General features: G+C 34.5%; 2 long non-coding RNA genes across 6 annotated transcripts; one reads left to right on the forward strand and one right to left on the reverse strand.

Annotated features, from left to right (window-relative positions):
• Positions 1–149: 149 nt before the first annotated feature.
• On the reverse strand, positions 150–6,728 carry LOC107992547 (uncharacterized). 3 transcript variants are annotated; one of them, XR_001764929.3, is made up of 8 exons: positions 5,012–6,728; positions 4,582–4,705; positions 4,145–4,379; positions 2,518–2,922; positions 2,004–2,138; positions 1,671–1,883; positions 1,302–1,581; positions 150–1,201 (listed from the first exon to the last, which is right to left on the reverse strand). It is a non-coding gene; the product is annotated as an uncharacterized LOC107992547 (long non-coding RNA). The 3 variants fall into 3 exon arrangements; XR_009829290.1 differs by having other exon boundaries at positions 1,302–1,883; XR_009829289.1 differs by lacking the exons at positions 4,582–4,705; positions 5,012–6,728 and having other exon boundaries at positions 1,681–1,883; positions 4,145–4,284.
• On the forward strand, positions 4,149–13,454 carry LOC133665862 (uncharacterized). Of its 3 annotated transcripts, XR_009829287.1 has the most exons (5): positions 6,875–7,013; positions 8,240–8,797; positions 8,975–10,674; positions 10,840–11,006; positions 11,080–13,454. It is a non-coding gene; the product is annotated as an uncharacterized LOC133665862 (long non-coding RNA). The 3 variants fall into 3 exon arrangements; XR_009829288.1 differs by lacking the exon at positions 6,875–7,013 and adding an exon at positions 4,149–4,275 and having other exon boundaries at positions 8,975–11,006; XR_009829286.1 differs by having other exon boundaries at positions 8,975–11,006.
• The last annotated feature ends 602 nt before the right edge of the window (positions 13,455–14,056 follow it).

Genomic DNA, 14,056 nt, shown 5'->3' on the forward strand with positions numbered 1-14,056 from the left:
GGTTATTCATAATTCTTTATGCACACTCTCTACATCTTCAACGTTGAAAATTTTAGAATGGAATTTAAAATGATTGATATACGTTATAGAAATTTTATACCCTATATTATTCCTTACAATATGCGAGTAAAAAATGATTATTAGACGGATTATTATTTATGTATAAAGACATTTCACATTTATTCCAGATTAATTTCATTATTTTTCTTTTCTCTTTTTTTTAAACACTCTCCACTAATTTTCAATATATTTTCTCATTATACTCGGTAGTTAAATTTATATCCTACATTTTCTCTATATACTTAAACATTCTTTCGAAACGAGATTAATGAGTTATGTGACTGATATAAGCAACTCCCTTCGAAAAAGAAATATCATTTTTCGATATGTATTCACACGTGTTGTACTTGCCTCGGCATAAACATATTAACAACACATGAGAATTGAAATTTATTGGCCTGTTTCATATTTATGACACGCGGTGTATATTTTATCGTATTACGATATCACGTTTCACCATCGTGCGCAAATTATAGAAATGATTCCGTCGTGGTTGCTATTCGATTGCTATTGGAATGAAAAAAAAAAAAAAAAGAAAAAAAAACAGGAAGCGTGTAACCGCGAAAAATCGTATAAGCGAAAAATTGCGAAAAAAAAATTGTTATACGATGTTGCATTGTATCGTTTCGAGCATCGTTATGCTCAATTCATGGTAGATTTGCCGGTCGATAGGATTTCTCGTGCATTACCGCATTAGTGCACTTCATCGCGATAAGTAACAAGCTGTAAACTGCTTTCCCCGATGTGATGCAGGACTGCGCGATTTTGTTGCCTCGGTACAAACGATAATAGCGCCCCGTATACACCGGTTACTTAACGTTCATTATAATTAACACGCTCGATGCCTTAACTTTCCCAGGAGGAAAGCGAGAATAATGCAGGTTTGTAATCGCCGACGCGTACGCATTTCGTTTTATCATTTCCTCGAGTGGCTAATGACCAAGGAATTTACCAAATTTAATACACCTTGTTCGCTATTAAAGATACTCCTTTAATCTTTTGCCGCGTACCATAGTGGATCCATAGTTTTAAAATAATTAAAATAATTGCATCATCGAGCAACGTGTCGAATACGTTCGAATAATGGATTTGTAAATAATCTCTGAACGTTTCATTAGCAAGCGCTTTGTAGCGTAAAAATCTGTAAATTGAAGAAAAAGAAAAAAAAAGAAAAGGAATAAAAAGATTCGAAAAATACTGTTATAACCAATTAAAAAATATTTGAACGGAAAGTGACTCACGTAGGAGGAGTTTAATGAACGGTCGGTAAGAGCGGAAGAGTGTGGTGAAAGCAATGCAATCCCATTTCGTGAATTCCGGGTGTCTTTGAAGAGCGACGATCCACACCGCGATACCATAGCGCGCTCCGTGTTCCACAACAATTAACCGATGGCAATTAAGACATCTAAATTAATTCGTTATAAACAAGCCAGATATTCCGTAGCGAGCGGAGCAACGTAATTGCCCGGATTCTCACAAGCCTCGTGGTAAAGAGAGAGAATCCCCGGTGCACACTTACACCTGTACAACGTTATACATAATGTATATGCACGTATACCGTGCAATTTACCAACACCGAGCAATGGTCGCCCGGTAATAGCAACAATTACTTTATTTTACCATCTTCCCGGTTCTCAAACGAGCGCGCGCGCGCTCACGAGAGTTCATCTAGGCAATTTCATTTCCTCGCATTTTAAATATCCGCCTTCAGAAGAAGTCGTGGAGCTGACTTTCTTTTCTCGCCGCAGAACCGGCCGACTGTTTAAGCGCGGATTAAAAAGGCTTCTGCACATTTAGCTCTCGTTGTTGAGCTATGGAGCGCTCTGGAAAACAATGCGCTGATTAGACGCGATCTTTGGTATTTATGCCTGTCTATGTGTAGCCTCTCCAACGTAACGATGGCCTTAATTTCACGATCAAGATCTGAGAAAATTATAAGTTACCGTTTCCTGGAACAACTTGTCCCGTGTAATATACCAAATTGAAATTATAATTCATACGTGTATGAACGCTTATTTACGCTTTGCGATTGCCATTCTCCTCGTACGCTTGGTGTCCCTTTTGCGCCCGATAACGATCTGTAATTATACGGATCAATTAAGGGAAGAAAATAAAACTATCTGGAAAACAGCAAATGTAGTGTGGATAACAAAATTGTGAGCGAATATTCGAATCGTATTTTCATCGTCACGAGTACACGGTTCGAGTAGTTTTATATAATAATTTTATTATTGCGCGAATCTCGACAGTTTCCTGATGCGTGTTGTTACATTGCTACTATAATTGTCGTTTATCGCGTCCGTTTCCTCATTTTCAATTATTCTAGTTAAGTGATGCGAATAATAATAATAACGATATCCACACGCTTTGAAAAAGTTTTGAAAATAACGAATGAACTTTATGCGTATCAGCGTGACGATGATTCGTTTCGTCGTTTATATATATTTTTTTTCAAACCTTTCACACGGCTCGAACGGCAACGAAATCGTTAGAAACTCTACTGTCGCAAACGTAGATATGTTTTGCGAAATTTTATGTAACATATTTCGTCGTACTTCTGCTAGTTTCCTCATGCTGCACGTTAATTGTCATTTTTCACGTCCGTTTCCTCGTTTTAAACCATCCTACATATATTCGCTGAGCGACATTTTAGCGTTAACGAGTAGTAGTTTAACGACACTCCTGGGACTTAATTGGCTACCGGTGGATTCATCATGCCGTTCAACTACGCCTTTTTCTTTTGTTCCACGGATGCATCAATGTTGCGCTTTAACTTTGCAATCCCTTCTCAGCAGTGATTAATGTCTTGCGAACGAGACACGCTGATGAACAATGACAAATCACTCTCGAAACTGAATTGGCCTGTAATTTAAAAATTCGAATTGAAGTAACAAAAATATTTTCATTTCTTATCAAAAACAGAGAAAAAGAGAAACGAATCTTAAGAATTATTAATTAAGAAGTTGAATTTGTAAAACAATTTAGATAAATTAAATTAATATTAAATTAGAAGTAATTAGATTCAGATCTACCGCCTTTATGTAAGAATGACATGATTTCTTAATTTCGTGTTATTATTCGTATAAATTAATCGCAAAATATCAAAACGATTAACAGTATGATGTTTAACGAATCAACGATAATCGAATAGACAAAATCGTAAAAGAAAAGGAAGGATTAACACAATATCACAATATTTGTGAAAGAATTCGAATGGCATATAATTGGAAGGAGCAGCGATCAACAGTGTGACGTTTAGCGAATCGATGATGGTGCTGGTGGACGGCTCGTGGTAAAAACGGCAGTTTGAAAAAAGAAGGAAAAAGGAAGCGATGAGTGGAAGAGGAGGAGGAGGAGGAGGAGGATGGGGAAGGATACTCGAAAATTATTCCGATATGAAACTCATCGCGCGGCGTATCGCGTCAAAGGAGCCAATTTAAAACAGCCCTTTCCAAGATTATCAGCGCGTCGTTGCGGTGGGATTAATATATAAAAAAGGCGAGTACAACGAAGGTGAGGAAGGGTGGGTTCGAGAAGAGATAGAGAGAGAGATAGAGTAAGAGGTGAAGGGAGTGGGAGGAAGGGCAGAAGCGTGCGGGATTGGTAAACTTCCCGGTAATTTGTTCGTCAGTCGCTTTGAACCTCTTTTAAACAACTACTGTGTTCTCTTCCACCTTTTTTCGCTATCTTCCCCCACTCTGCTCCATCGTTGCTCGTTTGAAAGAGGGAAATTATTGCGGAAAGGTGGAAGAAAGGCGGAGAAAGGGGAAAAACTTCGTGATTAAAGGTGCTTCGGCTTGTTAAATTATTCGGTAAGAAAGTGGCTGCATTAAAGATTCTATCGTGGGAAGTTCCCGAAGATATTTCCCTTGCAATTATCGATGAATCTAATGAATTTGTTCTTCCTCCTCTCGCTCGTCCTTTTACAAATTTCGAACGTGTCGAGGATTTTATTGTCACTCGTATGACATACTGTTGTTCATCTAATTAAAGAGAATGAGTAAGTTTTAAAAATTGACGAATAATGGTGCGGAATTGCTGCTCTTATAAATGTGTTTCTTAATTGTTTCATTTTTATACATACGTATATTCTGGATCTTGATATTAACACACGAACTTCCTCCAAGTAACGAATATCTTAGATTGCCGCAATAAAGTGTTAATTCGGAGTATCAAAATCGTAAAAACAACTTGGCAGACACGATGATCAGATTAGTAAGTAGATATTCGCCTCAGTGTTTTTGGAGCAGAATTTGCCTTTTTGTAGTTGTAATACATTTAGGTGTAATTTATGGCACGTCGAAGAATCTCTTTGCATTCTAATTAAAACATAAATTAAAGTTAAAAATTATAAAGACTTATTAATTTGTTAAATTCGTTAAAAAATGTACTTACTTCTTTTTTTTTTATTATTTAAACACACTTTTTTAATTTTTTTTATACCTTTAATTGATATTATGTTAGAAGTAATTGTCGAGATATTATAAATCATCGTTATGAAAAATAAGATTGTTAACTTACCGTATAATCTGAGTTATATATCTCGCAGCAAATGAAATAGCGTTGAATTTTCCGCTTCCTACATTTGTCGTTTTTTTTTTCCTCTCCTCAGTTCTTACGTGACTTGTCTCTGCTCCTTTTCAAACTAGACACGCAAACACATATATAACCAATTGAACATTGCAACTTTATCACAATTGTAATGAGACAAAATGATAGAAATACTTCCAAGTTTCCTTTCTCATTATTTTAATTTATCTCTCATTTTTAATAACGTAATAAAATCGATGCAATCAAAATTTAAAAGTTATTCGATCCACTTGTGAATATTATATTGTAAGAACGATATCTCATCGATATAACTTCCGTCTCGAAGTTAATTCAACGTATATTCGCGGTTATATCTCGGAGACAAAAGCAATAAAAAGCTGAAACAATCATTTGGACACACCTGTAACTGTATGGCCATTATGCGATGCAGTCGTGTCGATTTCGAAATTCGATCGCCTCGGATCACCTAAGGTTTCTCGACCGTTACTCGTTGTCACCGGCTCTGCCAGATTGCATTTGGATTTGCATATGATCGAGTCATGGGACTGCCGTGTTACGATCGCACTAACACGCATTCCAGTTTCCGTGTCGCATCATATGGAACAATTCAACGCGTTAATTACGGAAACACAAACGAGATATACGAGAGAATCTCAGGTAGGAACGTGTCACGCCGCGAAAACACTTGATTAATTAATCGACTTGGATATGAACAGTACATGGAATTGGACTTTGACAAAAAAGAAAAAAAAATGTTGGATTCTTTTATCTAACGAATTAAAACTGTTGGAACTTATCACAAAATACCGTTTGATATCTATCCTAATTGGATATCGTAAATCATTTTAATTAAAAGGAGAAAGAAATGTCCATGATGATTCAGTTCAGATATTCGTCGAAAAAAATTACGTATGGAATTGTTCGTTACATATATTATACTGATTAGACTTTCTTTTACACGCTACTTCCGCTTTCACTACGCCGGAAATGTTTCTGTAATTAATTCATAGGAAAGATTCGTATTTGGATTAAACGAACGATAAAGTAAAAGAGATTTCTTTCTTGATTTCAATGTTCACATCACTTTACACATTATTCTTTCACATTCACAAGTAGAATCGTAATTGATAATATTGAATTTACAAATTAATTCGTAGTTCTCATAATTAATCGATTGTATCTCATCTTAAATTCAAAATGAAAAATGAAATTTAAGAAATATAATTAATTTTACGTAAATTGAAATTTGCTTGAAAGATGATATAGAATATCGAAACATCACGAGTCAAAGTAATGACTAATATTTTAAAAAATAAAAGTTAAAATATAATTTTTGCTCATATAAATACTAACTTTTAAAACTGAAGCACAGAATTAATTAATCACAGATTTAATAAAAAATAATGACACATTTTCTTTGATAAAATACGTTTTCGTTTCGTCAAGATTACGATATGTATAGAAAATGTCACCAATAAAAAATCTAACCTATAGATTTTAGTAATAATTCAGAAACATAATATAAACGAAGAATAGTAAAAAAGATAAAAAAAAGTATAGTAAAAACAAATAAATCTTAGGAAAATATTCTCTTTACCTTTTATATTAGATAAAAATTAAATAATAATATTCAGATAATCAAACATTTCGTTAATCAAATTTCTAGTTTTATAGTCGAATTTTTCTTTAATCGATGTTCCTATAGTCGATCGTTTTGATAATCGAGATTTTATCGTCGATATTACTATTATCAAAAAATTTCGATGATCGAATGTTCCATAAATAAAATTTTTAGTTTCATAATTGAATTTTTTTTTAATCGATGTTCCAATAATCGATCGTTCTGATAATCGAGATTTTATCGCTGATATTATTACGCATTAAAAAATTCGATTGATTCGTGAAAATATGGACACGAAATTTGTGAAACTTCGTAGATATACATACGTAAGTAATTGTAAGAAGAACGGTTCGTGTATTACTCGGTAGGGTGTGTATACGGCGTACACAGAACGATGTTAGACGTTTGATTAATAGCGTCAGCGCTGATTGGTCACGCTACTAATAAAGGAGCGTTCACACGTATTAAAAGTTCGCGCCTCTGCGTCCACGCCGGTGTGCTCAGCGTCTTCGGTCATTGTAGTCTAGTGTTGGCACGATATAACGAGGGAATGGCGTGTCTTGCTTATAATTGAACCGAGCACCTACAATCCAATCGTTCTTAATCATTCGAATTCATCTCGCTTGCAAGTTCCATTCTCCTTTATTATTCGTTGTCTTACCAACCTGTGAAACTTATCCGAAATTCATATTCCTTTTTTGCCAATACAGTTATGGACAATATGGACAGTTTTAATTATTCTTGATTATTCAGATAGATCATTCCAATATGATTCTTAGAGGTATGTTACGTTAAAAACATTTCGATGGATGTTAAATACTTCAATCCGAATCTATTATAAAAGAAGTATATAATAATTCCACTTTCCCTTCACTATTCATTTTTTCTATACAACTTTTAACGTTCGTATCATCGAGTGCTTTGCCAAAGTTTTTATATTACTCGTAGATTTTGTTCTTTTTGGAAAATTTTACTCGTTTCTACGAAAAATTTGAAATCTTTCAAAAATCCATTCAATTGGTGAGGAAAATTCGTGTTATAGATTTGAATACACGAGTCGAGACAAGTAACTGCACTCGTAAATTAATTTAGCTCTTTCCTTCAGGGCAAAAGAGCGAAGAGATTCGCGAAGAGCGAAAATGGCGGAGATTACGCGAAATTATGCAAATGCACGGCATTGTAAAGGGATCTGTTTTTCGTTTTATTGGACTGGGCCTGCGGTGTCCTCGGTCGTATAACCGAAACAAAAGCTTACCTAACACGAGAACAAAGGGTATAGAGGCGAGTAGAAATCTCTTGAGGGCACACATGCAACGAATTTAACTGCTTCCCTAGGCATTACTCTTGCTGGGTTTCTTTTATTCCCGCTTATTCTCTAACTACCCCCGTCTATCGGTCTTCGTATCCTTTTCGTGGTTTACTATTTGTAAAAGCAAAGATTTTTCAGTTTAAATATAAAGTATTATACGATCAGTCACAAAAATTTTTATTCGTTACCTTATAAGGAAATATTCATCCATCTTGAAAAATTTGATTTCAATGAAAATTTTCGTGCATATAAATTTTTCAATAAGAAAATCTTTCGAACGTGTAAAATCAAGTTTTTAAATTTAAGTTTCAAATTTTTATTTTTTTTATGTTTTATACAATTATATATAATTTCGCCTCGAAATATTTTTTACAATTAAATAATAGAGTCTTAAGTATCTTATTATTTAAAATTATGTTTTTTTTTCTATCTCGAAATTATATTTAAAAAACGAAAATAATATTAATAGTTGAGGTGATTCATTCTCTTGAAATAATATTTCGCTAATAAAAAAATTACTTCATATATAATCTATTATAGTTTACGTATTCATAATATTTTATATAAAATAGAATTATTATTAATTTTGATAATATGATTTATTAGTTGTTTTTTTTATAAAACATTATTTTTTTTATATTAAAATATGCATTTATTAAAAGCAGATTTTTCTCTGACACAATATAAATCGATTACAGGGTCGAAGGACGGTTGCTTTGAAAGGATATTCATTATGTTCCTGAAAGTGCGGAGTCTTCGTAACAGCTTTTAAAAGGTGACAAAATCCCCTTAGAGCACGGTTCGCAAGGGTAGGCTAAATTACAATTAATTAATTGACTTCGACTCCCTGTAATTCATGCGGTAAGTCAAACTTAATTAATTACCCTTTAGGGTCAAACAGAAGAGGGTTAGAGAAAAAAGAACTTTCCATCTTCTGATTTTAAGAGGTATTTGTAATGCTTTGGCTTATGAACTGTTTGGTTCTTAAAAATATGCATCAATAATTAGCCTCGTATATCAATCAGAGCTAAGTGAAATTTATTTTAAGTACTAATTTAAAAATAATTACGTAAAATAATTTCAAATAAATTATACATAATATATATATACATATATATAAAACTTATTTCAGTTGATGATTATGTTTTTCATTTGGTCAATTAAAGGAATTTGAGGCGAGGTGAATAATTGGGAAAATAATTTGAAGAATTGATTATTTGAGGAACATTCAGAATAAGTATTGAACAATGAATAAGGTAATAATTGCAAATGTGTTAACTTATTTTTCATACATATTTTAAAAATATATTTATCATTTGTCAAATAAATTTAAATATTAAAGTAATTCTTTAATAAAAAAAAAGTAGATTAAGATTATATTTAAACAAAGAATTCATATAATTATTTACGATTCATTTTCTTCAACTTTATAGGTATATTCTAAAATTTAGAATATTGTTTATTTATCGAAAAATAAAAAACTTCTTAAAAAAAGAAACAATGATAATAAAAATGAAAATACTATCGATGAAAGCAACAGTTTTACCTCGTATCCGACATCAATAAAGTAGGTTGAAATGTCAGTGGTTGAAAAGGCTATTAATTACAGACACCCTTCTCTATTGTAACGCCGATAACTTTTCTATTATCCTTTTAAAAGGAGATTTAAGGCCAAATAGTCTTAACAACAGCACGTTTGCAGGTCGTATAATCCTTACTATCATTATCGAAATTTTTTTTTCTTTTTTAACACGACTTTTACATCTGCTCCGAAACGAATAAAAATCTCGTTATCCGGAAAAGACTATCCTCAGCTGTTACGCTACACCCACAGATGTTTCTATTTGCAACACTTATGAAAGTATAAGCCAGAAATTTGACAGAATATGATTTTATTTTTGGGAGTCATAAAATTTCAAAGGCAAGGACCACCACGTACACACATGCTACGATCCTTTGTTGTTAATGGAAGCCTTGATGATCGCGGACAATCGCCGAAGGTGTCTGTCTGCCTGACAAGCCGACACTCTCTACATTGTAATTAATCAATATTACATCGACAATACTTGTATGTGTGTTCGAGGCAAAAGCTATTGTCGTAATTTGCTGCCCTTCTCTTTTTTGTTTACGCCGCAATCGGCCACAACCGCGATTTTAATTGTACCGCTTTAAAGCAACATTTTAAAAGTTGGTTGCTCAAACGAGATGTACTTAATGAATCTTCGCGATGCTAATTGCACCGACTTGCAAATTGCTCCGACGATTTCCGCCTCATGCATGTATGAATTATAAAAATTTCATGAATCATGCAGTAAATCATTAAAATATTTTATATAAATCAACGAGCAATAAAAAATAGTTGTATAAGTAAACGTTTTTCTCTCGTGTTTTAAAATGATATAATGCAAAAAAATCTATTGGTTTTTAATTGCTATTTAATTTTTCTATCTATTTCTATTTAAATAGATTATTAATTAGATATTATAGATAATATAAAAAAATGCTACATATAGATAATACCGACAGAAGTTTTGCATATTTTGAATGTGAGTGAAAATTAATCGTGAGAGTTAAAAAAAAAAAAAAGAGAGAGAGTTAGAGCGAAAATTTGGCGAGAAGCGGGAAAGGGTAATTACTAATGATCGCGGAGGATCGTTATTAACCTTTCTGGTGGCGAGAGGCATCAGGACGTAGCAGGACCATTGTCCATTCCGCTAGGTTCATTACGGTGTTCCAGTAGGGAATGAGGCGATGGTCGGCTGGATGATGTAAAAAAGGGTAAAAGAGAAATAAGAAAAGTGTCGGGGGTCAGAGGAGACCGAACGGCTACCGTGAATGGCGCAGCCTGACCCAAGAGCTGCCGGGCATCAAAAGGGCCTCAAAAGGACCGCTTCGAACCTCGGCCTGTCCGAAGCTCATTTGTTTTCACCGGCGCATGGAAAGATCGATCGACCGATGTCTTAACCCTACACTCTCCACGGAATCATCCGCTTTCGATAAGAAAAATTCTGAGGCATTAATTAGATCGGCCGGTAATAGAGTCATGATGGAAAACTGATTGCCTGCGTCGAAGTTACGACAATTTACTTACCTATCAACTATCTTCTATGCATTTTCTTCCATTTTCTCCTTGGTAGTATTTAACATAGTTTTATTAATTCATTTTTCTCAAAGATTCATTGCATTATTTTTTTGTTTTGTAAGTTTATATTTAATATTTGTTTTTATACAGTTTATTTTATATGAAATTATCTAATATTTCTCTTTTAATTTTTTTTTTTATTTGTTCTTTTCTTAGATCACGTTAAGCTAGATTAACTATCTCTTAGATAACATTTTCAATATGATATCCATAATCGTGCAAGTCTCTGATATTTGTTATAAAATGATGAAAAATACGATGAAATCCAGAATTGTTATACTGATGACAAGATCTCTGTATGTAGAATAGAAAATTCCCATGAGGTATATATTCATGTCATCCGCATTGAATGTGTTAAACAGCATATACTTACCTTTTCTTTTCTATTTTACACAGGTTTCTTGCGATCGATGGATGATCGTTAATTCGAATGGACGAAATGATCGGTAACATTAGACTAGATAATTCGATGAGCAAAACAAAAAGAATATAAATTTATATTCTCCATCGAATCATTGTATCTTACGTTCTCACGGCAAAAACACGGTAGATTATCTTACGTGATTGGAGTGGATGAAAATTCCACGTAGACGGACGTGCGGGGTGGAAGTGTTGGGAATTTTAGAAAAATCGGATGAGGAAGAGGTTACACGAGGGGATACTAGGATTGCATTTACAAGGGGGATTTGTACGGTAGTCGAGAAACGAAGTGAAATTATCGATGCGATTGCCACTGGAACAGACTCTCGGTTGAAGGGCCGACAAAGGGTCGATCAGTGATTCTCTCCATCTCCTTTCATCTCGTTCCTTTTTCGAAAGATAACCCCACGGTGGCCACCTTTTTGTTTGCACAGTGAGATTGCTTGCCTCTTGCTCGGAAATTGACCGAAGATTACGGCCGACCGACGTTTGCTCTGCGGCCACGGCCTTAACTTTGCGCTACCACAAAAATATCATTGGCTTCCTCCTTTTCCCTTCCAACTTCTTTGTCTTCTTCTTTCTATAATTTTTTTCCTTCAGGTATTGATTTCTTTCGTGTTTTATACATATATGAAAAACCAATCGATCTTTTACCTTTTTTCTCGCTCAAAAACTTGAAATTTTAAAATTCAAATTAATTTCCTCTAAATAAATGGTACGTAACAGCTTATGAAAAAATTATTCTTATGATCTATTGATATGTTGCAACGAAAATTACAATATACAAATGTAATAATATTTTATATATCCTACATATTAGTTGAATAGATATTGTATATTGTATATATTGCAATCCAGTCATTATATATTATATTCTTCAAATTTTTTCCCAAAACGTATCGACATCGATAAAATCGTTCTTTTTATTCTTGATTTACAAACAAAGTAAAGTATCATCTATCGTTCGTCTGAGAAATTATACGACAAACATTTTAACTGCGACGTAACCACAAAACTTCTCTTTCCCCGGTCGTACACTTCCCTTTCCTCCTTATCCCGAAGAGAGATGATGTCTAAGCTTATTATCGAGACCCTCGAGACCTCTCTTTCTCTCCATCTTGCAGGATTTGATCGAAGTTGATGGAGCGAGCACGGAGCTAACCGCCCAGAGTATTATGTGTCGAAAAATATTCAAGAAAACCTCTTCGGCCAGTCCTTCGGAGGAGCAATGACTTTTGTCCGCCACGATACTGTCAGAAGTGATTACCCGTAATGGATCAAGCTCTTTAATGCTCTACCCACGTGCGCTAGAAGAATTATCCGTTCGAGAGGCAGCTAGAGCTTGTTTAAAGGGCGTTGTACGCCCGTTATACGACGCGGTAACAAGCGCGATTTCAGTTCACGGTGTACAATTAAAAGTAACACGGCTCGATGCGCGTTAACGCGAGCGAGTCGAATCGTTTGATCCTCCGTAGAAAAATTGCGCGCTCTATTCCGAGAGAAAGAGAAAGATTTATGACATACGGTTCTAAAGATCGTAAATCATTTGGTATATCGTAAACAGCCAATAAGCCGAGATCAAAGAGACATTAAACTCTGGTCGAAGTTGGAGAAGTGGGGTTAGAACCGGTTAATCGTTGATAGAGGAGTGATTATTAAATAGAAAAAAAAAAAACAAGAAAAGAAAAAGAAAAGATTATTCTTCTCCTAGAGAAGGCTAATTATGAGAGGCATTAATTAAGCGCTAACGACGAAGGATTATTAACGAACAAATCGGTTCTCCTTACATGGGGACAAGGTTTTGATCGACGAGCCACGAGTTTAGCCGAGGGCAACTACGACGGCCAATCGATCTATCGATTGAGATCGATCGAATTACCGGTATGCACGATTCCTCGTATCGATATATATGTATATGTAAGGATCGATTGCAGAATGAAAGATTGTGAACTAATACGGGTGACAGAAGGGAGTGTACAGACGCACGGGAAAGACGCGATTGAATTACCATAAAACGCCATGATTAACGTAAAGTAAACGAATATAATGCCGCAATAACCGCAACCTGTTCTATAGCAGTTAGAGTATGTCCCCGCAATGGTTTCCTGTATCTCTACGTCCGACGCGATGTCTCTCACTTCTCTTTTATCACATCGTTCTCTGTGAAATTATAATTTCGCGTACGAATAGATTTAAATTTAATTGGTAGTGGAATTTTAAGATTATCATCTGTGATGAGAAGCACGATAAAACTTTAAAACTTCGCACGGTCATTCAATTATTGGGTTCGTGTGTAATAGGTTAGGTAATACGAACATTGTGAATGCAGAAATAAATCAATTTACATAATATCCATATATCTAGTTTTGAAATCATTTAAATTTTATGTAAGTATTGTTATGTATGCTAGGTTTTTATTATTTACGCATATCAATAATGTTATTCGTTCATTTCAAATATTGAAGCAAATATATAAAAAATAGCATAAGATTTTCATCAATTAGAGATAATATAATTCTCCTTCAATCTTTAAAATCTTTTGAAGGCGCGATCTAATTGTTTTGAAGCAGAAATTCTGGTATTTTTTATTTTATAAAAAACTTAAGTGGTCGATGTGCGTGCACGAGTGCGTGAGAATTGACATGCATGCATAGGTGTGCGTACGCGTGACAGTGTACGGTAGGACAGAACATATGATACATATGGGAACGTTAGGCTCTGTGGTTTGAAGCCCGTAACGTGTGGCCAGGGCCGTATGAGATGTAAGGCGCCCTAACGATGAAAAGGGGGCCACGATCGGTAAGGAGAAACGAAGAAAGGAGACTAACACTTTTGCATCTTGTCACATATTATATCTGGATTTAGCCTTCGAAGATTACGCAAACGACACTAGAGGCTTGATTTCCGATCGATTGCAGTGTCTCCGATGACAGGAATTAACATCGTAGCCTTC

This window comes from Apis cerana, linkage group LG3 (genome assembly GCF_029169275.1).
Source record: "Apis cerana isolate GH-2021 linkage group LG3, AcerK_1.0, whole genome shotgun sequence".
In the NCBI taxonomy this organism is placed as follows: domain Eukaryota; kingdom Metazoa; phylum Arthropoda; class Insecta; order Hymenoptera; family Apidae; genus Apis; species Apis cerana.